Genomic DNA, 8509 nt, shown 5'->3' with positions numbered 1-8509 from the left:
TGTCCGGTGGTCACACCTCAATTGTTTAGCTATTTAAAGAGTGTCGCATCCGTCTGAAAGACATTTGACATTTTTGGCTTTTCAGTGTCAGTTAAATTTCTTTTTTGGCCCATTTTACCTGAGGTATTGAGGCTGCCTAATAATTATGTACACCTTGATATAAGGTGTTATTCACTTTCGCCACACCCTCCCTCATTACACAAATACATATCACCTGAAAATGATTAAATCCAATAAGCATTCAAGTTTATATGGTTTGGAGTTCGAAAATGTGAATAGAAACAATGACAAGATCAGAATACTCACTTGCCTAATAATTGTGCACGCAGTGTATAAAGATCCAGTCCATTTAAAAAATTGGAGACCTCTTACACTTCAGTGTTGTGATGCAAAAATCCTAGCATAATGTTTGGCACATGGAATTAAAAAAGTATTGTCAGATAATATTCATCCTAATCAGACAGGTTTTTTTTACATGGACGATACATTGGAGATAATATAAGACAAGTACTGGAAACAATAGAATACTATGAAATATCGGGGACACCAGGCCTGGTTTTCTTAGCTGATTTTGAAAAGGCTTTGATAAAGTACGACTGGAGTTTATATATAAATGCCTAGAATATTTCAATTTTGGGGAATCTCTTATAAAATGGGTTAAAGTTATGTATAGTAACCCTAGGTGTAAAATAGTAAATAATGGCAACATCTCAGAAAGTTTTAAACTCTCTAGAGGAGTAAAACAAGGTTGTCCACTATCGGCATATTTATTATTGCCGTCGAAATGTTAGCTGTTAAGATTAGATCAAACAATAATATTAAGGGATTAGAAATCCGTGGCTTAAAAACGAAGGTGTCATTGTACGCCAATGATTCATGTTTTCTTTTAAAACCACAATTAGTCTCTCCACGGATCTAGATACTTTTGCTATCCTCTCTGGATTAAAACCAAATTATTACGTATTGGATCACAAAAAAATGCTAATTTTACATTACCATGTAGTTTACCAATTAAATGGTCTGACGGAGATGTGGACATACTCGGTATACAAATCCCAAAAGAAAGAAATGATCTCACTCCAATACATTTTTATAGAAAGTTATCAGAAATAAATAAGATCTTGCTACCATGGAAAGGAAAATACCTGTCTATTTGTAGAAAGATCACCCTGATTAACTCTTTAGTCATATCACAGTTGACCTATTTGCTTATGGTTTTGCCTACACCTAGTGACCTGCTTTTTAAATTATGTGAACAAAAAATATTCTATTTTATTTGGAATGGCAAACTAGATAAAATTAAAAGGGTCTATAACGAATATGAATTCGGAGGGCAGAAATTATTAAAGCATTAGACTTCTCACTAAAGGCATCAGTCATATCAAAGTTATACTTAAATCCAAACTGGTTTTCTAGTAAATAGGATGAGACATTTGTACCAATGTTCAAGAAGGGCCTTTTTCCTTTATGCAGATTATACCTGCCCACTTTCGGTTGTTTGAAAAGGAAATAATCTCCAAAATATCTTTATTTTTTGAACAAGCCTTAGAAAGTTGGTTGCAATTTCAGTTTAATCCACCTGAAAGACAGAAGAAATAATACAACAAATATTGTGGTTAAATTCAAATATAGTAATTGATTAAAAAAAACTATTTTTCGAAGAAATGTTTAAAAAAGGTATCATTTTAGTGAATGATATAAATAGGACTGGCGGAATGATGTCACACATGCAGATAACACAGACATATGGAAATGTCTGCTCTACCCAAAATTACAACCAATTAATTGCAGCATTACCACAAAAATGGAAGAGGCAGGTAGAAGGGGAAAAAGTAAGGAACTTGTATGTCGGCCCTGTATTAAAGAACATAAATGGTTAGAGAAAAGTGTGATAAATATACAATGGTATATGACACATATACCAATTTCATTTAAGGACCAAAACACTGACAGCTGTGCCATATAAATTGCAAAATAGTTGGGAAGAGATCTTCGATGTACCCATTCCATGGCACATGGTTTATGAATTGATAGCAAAACAACGCCGGATTCAAAAAACTTTGAATTTTTCAATTTAAATTACTATACAAAATTCTTGCAAACTAATTCTTGCAACTAATAGAATGTTATATATATATACATATGGGGGATAGAATCTTCCCAGCTCTGCAGATTTTGCTGTGAGGAGGCAGAGTTATTAGATCATTTATTTTGGTATTGTCCATATGTAGCTCATTTTTGGTCACAGGTCCAGGAATGGCTGAAGAATTGCAACATTTGCCTAGAACTAATGCTGCAGATAGCAATACTGGGTGATTTGAAAAGCCATAATCAATAACTTTATAATTATTTTAGCAAAAATGTTTGTAAATTAAAAATAATCTGTAGAAGCTATGAGAATAGAAAGGTTCATTGTTTATGAAGCATCACAGCACAGTTGAAAAATATATGGGGAAATAGAAATCCGAAATGGATGGTGTTGAGAGATAGATGGGAGGGGTTGAATGGAGCTGAAGGTGGGAACTAGTAACAAGATAAACAATGTAAAACATACGGGGTCTGTAAAATGTATTTAGGTTCAGAACTTTTGTGATATAGCACAGTTACAAATAGAAATCATGTATGTATGTATGTGTGTGTGTGTGTGTGTACCCCAAAAATATATGGGGGATTGGAAATGATGCAAACACTTACATTGATGGAAGCAATATTCTTTCCACAATATTAAGCTGATCCACCCCTAAAAAATGTTTAAAAAAAATAATCACTCACTCAAATGTATTTATTAAGCCCTTTTTACATTTTACATTACATTTTTTAACATTTTAGTCATTTAGGCAGACGCTCTTATCCAGAGCGACTTACAGTAGTGAATGCATACATTTCATACTTTTTTTTCTGTGCTGGCCCCCCGTGGGAATCGAACCCCCACCCCCTGGTGTTGCAAACCATTTTACATCAGCCGATGTCAAAGTACTGTACAGAAAGCCAGCCGAAAACCCCAAACAGCAAGCAATTGCAGATGTAGAAGCACGGTGGCTATGAAAAACTCCCTAGAAAGGCCGGAACCTAGGAAGAACCTAGAGAGGAACACAGGCTCTGACCCACTCCACTACAGCCCCGTAGATGTGAATGGGGGCGTCCGGCCCTGTTTTCCTGTGGTCCACAATCATCTCCTTTGTCTTGCTCAAGTTGAGGGAGAGGTTGTTTGTCAAGGTAAGAACTAAAACTAATATTATGTAATGACGTAATACCATGGGATTTCTGTCAATAGTTGTCTGCAAAGTAAAGCATACCTGGTTGTTTCCTGTAGTGTCAAATGGTATTGCAAACAGTAAATATCATGCCATTTGTCTTACAGAATGAGAGGTTTGATTCGTGGGAAGAGTGCATGAATCTGAGAAGTGAAGGTAAAGAGTGGTACACAAACACATGGTTAACATATTGTTTTAGGTGCATTTTATGTTTACAAAAGTGTCAGCTTCAACTGACAGTGCTCACAATTAATCAACAACCTTATCGTTGTCATGGCATTCCATTATTCAATTTCAGTTGATATTCTATGACAATTATATTATGAAGAATGTTTGTCACTGTACACACATTAATATTCTACTCCTTGGTCCAGCCCATGACGAATGTCCACAGTCAGTGAAGAAGCTGAATCATCAGCTTCTGAGGAGTCAAAGACAGAGGCTTGGTGTGCTGTAGCCTGGTCAGAGATCTGTTTGTGCTGTCAACTCCTATGGTCATTGGCTAGGTGTGCTGGGGAGTAATGCCCCACAGAGGCTGCCTGATTAGCCCATAGGGTTCCTGCATGTGCTGCTTGTGTAATACGTGTTAATGAAGGGCAACATATTTACTGTATGTGCTCTAGTCTGGTCTTGTGGTAGCTCTCTTCCGCCCTGGTGACGGGGTTCCATCCCCAGCTTGTCTGCTCTTATTTTCTCTTCTTCCTGTAATTAGAATTGTGTTCTAACTATTGTTGTGGTAATGACTTTCTTGAATGACAACAACAACAGACTGGGTCTTAATGACTTGATCCATGATGGGAAACTCCTATGTTATATGTAGATAACCAATACACTATAACCCCATTCTGTGTGTTCTAGGCTCTGCGGTACCCTTACTGCAGGTGCCGGGGCCTCGGCCCGGAACTGAGTTATGCAAGGCCACAGTGAGGATTCAATCCCGAGGCTCATTAAAGCCCAAAGCTGAACTGCAGTCCTCGGTTCAAACGTCCCATGGGCCACCACCCCAAAGCCCCAGCAGACACCACCATACCCCCCAACAGCCCCTCCAGTAGACCCCCCAACAGCAGACCCCCCAACAGGCCCCCACAGCCACTCCTGTTGATCCCCCCCCCCCAACAGCCCCTCCACCAGGCCCCCCCAACAGCCCCTCCAGTAGACCCCCAACAGTAAGTTATATGATAATTGTAACATAACACAGTATCCCTCCTGAAATCTAACTCAAAGAGACATCTGTATCTATTTGGATTCGGGACATGAACTGGACTCTTGACCTATGAAATGTCCCATTCTGTGAGCTTGTGTGCCCAACACTTTGCGGCTGAGCCGTTGTTGCTTCTGGACGATCCACTTCTACATAACAGCACTTATAGTTGACCGGGGCATATCTAGCAGGGCATAAACTTGACGAACTGACTGTTGGAAAGGTGATAGCCTATGACGGTGCCACGTTGAAAGTCTGTCTATGGATTTTATACACCTTTCCCAGAGCTGTGCCTCGGCACATATCCTGTCTCTGAGCTCTACGGACAATTCCTTCGACCTCATGCTTGATTTTTGCTCTGACGTGTACTGTCAACTGTAGAACCTTAAATAGACAGGTGTGTGCCTTTCCAAATCATGTCCAATCAATTGAAGTTGCCACAGGTGGACTCCAATCTAGTTGTACAAGCATCAAGGATGATCAATGGAAACAGAATGCACCTGAGCTCAATATCGAGACTCATAGTAAAGGGTCTGAATACTTACGTAAATAAGGTATTTATGTTTTTTGATTTTTAATGCATTTGCAATAATTTGCTTCGTCATTATGGGGTAGTGTGTAAATTGAGGGAGAAAAAATATAATTCAAATGAATTTTAGAATAAGGCTGTAACGTAATAAAATGTGGAAAAAGTCCAGGGGTCTGAATACTTTCTGAATGCACTGTACATTAACATTCATCTACATGACATTAAAGAGAGCCATTTTGATGCAATGAAAGTGAGTGGATGTTCTGCCATGGATGTCTGTCTCAGAGTTACTTTGAGGCTGGAAAGAACACACTATGGGCCAATTTCCCAGGATACTGATTAAGTCTAGTCCTGGACCAAAAAGCACTTTCAACAGAAATTCCCCAATGTGCATGCTTTTTAGTCCTGGACTAGGCTGAATATATGTCCTGAAAATTGTCCCTATAGAAGGGGTCCTGTAAACTATGGTGTAGTAAATTCAGCACATGGATCACTCAGATCTTTTTTCTTTTCAGATATGTATGGAGGGCGGACAGGCCCCAAATGAAAAGCCTAGAGCTACTCAGCTCTGTGGAAAACCCCTAGCAAACCAGGACTAGAGGTCCACCTGCACAGCCAGTCCATGGGAGGGTTAGACTTGGCACCAAGTACGGAATCGCTAGTGCACCAAGAGAAGCTATAAATCCAACTCGCAGGTTTAGCCACAGTCTGATATGCACTAAGAAGGAAACCGTTTTGTAGCTTGAACTTCACTGCCCTCAGTGATGTACTTCTGAAATGGCCTCCAATGTATTATTCACACAAAGTAACATGTACAGGGATGTTCAAGGAGAGACATTTCTATACATGTTTTTATATGGCATCATTTTGGGTGATGGAGGACAGATCCCTCTCAACTTCACCAGAAGACGACCGGAAACATCTATTGTAATTGCTGATTGACAGGCTGTGTTTGCTCTAAAACAGTGGTTCTTAAAAAAAATAAAAAATTCAGCTCAAGACCCAAGAAATTAGAAATTGTCAATCCTCCCATCACTCAAATCGTCCTCCAATGACCCAAATTAAGAAGAAATAAATGTGTAATTATAGATGTATTCTCATCATTTTACGACCCACCTCTCGCATGCCCAGGGCCCACTTTGGGTCCGACCAATACTTTAAGAAAACACTGCTCTAAGATCCCTCATAGGACAATCACGTCCAGAAACCGTTTGGATGCCGACATCTGGCATGCCTCTTGCCAATTAGTTTATGATAATATTAGATTTTTTGTGAATTTTGTATTCTAGATTTTTATAATGTAATTATATTCTGTTTCTATTATTTTGAAGGTTTTGTTTTACATTACTAAACTCAAAGGACATTTTATTAGGAAATTCTTCCTAAAACTGTAATTGTAAAGGTTTATCGCTCATATATCCCGAGTTGTCATTTACTGCATCAGTGGCTAAGGCAGCATTGACTTCAGTTATTATGTATGATGGCAGTCTACGCTTATATAAAGGTAAATAAATAAATACTGGCCATCTTATAAACCTTATACACAACTTCACGGTTCATTTATCTCTTGTAACGTAATGACAATCTGCGTAACAAAATGAACAAAAACACATGACAGTTCTTGTTATTTTATAAATCAGTGTTCAATTATACCTTTTTCCAAAATAACATCACATATCTCACTGATATCTTCGTGAACGATATAAGACCGTAGAAAAGCACGAGAGGATAGTGATTGAACGTCAGGTGTCTGTGAAAGTCTTCTTCATTTTCCGTGCATTATGACTCCTAGGGCTCTGCAGCCGCATTCCCACACCCAGCTTCCCAACCATAAGAAGACTACAACAAGGTAGAGACAAAAATAACACGTTAAGTCATCTCATACCGCATCATCCTCATCATCCATTTCCTAGTCCTGAAAACAACAACAAAAAAAGAAGGGAGGTTTGATTGGCTACCTTGCTGATGCCATCATTCCAGCAGGCATATCTTCCTGGAACCGTAGAATCTCTTTCCCATCACACCTGCCAGGGCTCCTGATGTGACTGTGTGATACAGGGGAATTGACTCAATACAGTAGGTCTACTGTAAAACTAATTATCATGAGTAGCTAGAAATCAGTTAGTAGTGATCAAGAGAGGTCTGGGCGATGAGACATATGTATGCATACTTGGTTAGGGTGTCTAAATGTGACAGAAACTGTACTTTTAACAGAGAGATACATTCACAAAACAAGTGAGGGACTACACCAAAGGTTCACTAACCTAGAGACACCCAAATATTTGTAGGATCTTGCGGATATCTGGTAGGCACCAAGCCCAGCTAGGCTGCCGAACGAGAAGACCTGCCGCCAAGGAGGGGACACTGCCTGGAGACACCAAAAGATGTACAGGGGAGAGTGGAAACCGTGTTACCAGTTCATTGTCATAAGACTGGAAATATGATGCAATGCATTAGACTCGAAAGCTTTTTACTCTATTCAATTGAGTTAACATGACGGCACAATAATAAACGTACGTGCTTTGACATAGCCCATCACTCCTCCGGATGCAATGAGTGCTGCATACCCATATCCAACCCAATCAGTCATTCTAGAACACGTAACGAAGGAAAGAGGGAGAATGTTAGGCTACTATCGCCTTTTGCCAAACCCACTGCAGAAGAATTGGCAGTGGGCATGTGGCGATAATACACATGTAGCAAGTCATTAATTAACTCAAGATGTGCCTGTTAAATATGTTAGATGGCTATGTTTGTTGTTTTGCAAAATGTAGCTAACTGCTAAGCTGGGTGTATTGATTACGCCGATTCTGTTGCAAGAAGTTGCGTCGCATTAGTGGAAACCCAGACTGTACTCAGGGCAGACCTGGTTGTGGCTAGATACCATACATGACCAAAAGTATGTGGACACCTGCTTGTCGAACATATCATGCCAAAATTAGATTAATATGGAGTTAGTCCCCCTTTGCTGCTATAACAACCTCCACTCCTTTGGGGAAGTTTTCCACTAGATGTTGGAACATTGCTGCGGGGACTTGCTTCCATTCAGCCACAAGAGCATTAGCGAGGTCGGGCATGATGTTGGGAGATTAGGCCTGGCTCGCAGTCGGCGTTCCAATTAATCCCAAATTCATCCCAAACTGCCAGATGATGAAGCATGATTCATTACTCCAGAGAACGCATTCCACTACTCCAGAGTCCAATGGAGGTCCACTCCAGCTGACCTTGGCATTGCACATGGTGATCTTAGGCTTGTGTGCGGCTGCTCGGCCATGGAAACCCATTCATGAAGTTCCCGACGAACAGTTCTTGTGTTCGTCAGTTCTTGTGACATTGCTTACAGAGGCAGTTTGGAACTCGTGGTGAGTGTTGCAACCGAGGACAGATGATTTTAATGCGCTACGCACTCAGCACTATGCTGTCCCGTTCTGTGAGCTTATGTGGCCTACCACTTCGCAGCTGAGCCGTTTGTTTCTCCTTAAACGTTTCTACTACTTCACAATAAGAGCACTTACAATTGACCGG

General features: G+C 39.9%; 1 pseudogene; it reads right to left on the bottom strand.

Annotated features, from left to right (window-relative positions):
* Positions 1–6726: 6726 nt before the first annotated feature.
* On the bottom strand, positions 6727–7809 carry LOC115148711 (transmembrane protein 14C-like; annotated as a pseudogene).
* Positions 7810–8509: the final 700 nt, after the last annotated feature.

This window comes from Salmo trutta, chromosome 2, assembly GCF_901001165.1.
Source record: "Salmo trutta chromosome 2, fSalTru1.1, whole genome shotgun sequence".
NCBI lineage: Eukaryota > Metazoa > Chordata > Actinopteri > Salmoniformes > Salmonidae > Salmo > Salmo trutta.
Note: the sequence above shows the minus strand (reverse complement) of the source record. Positions and strands in the feature narration are given on the sequence as shown.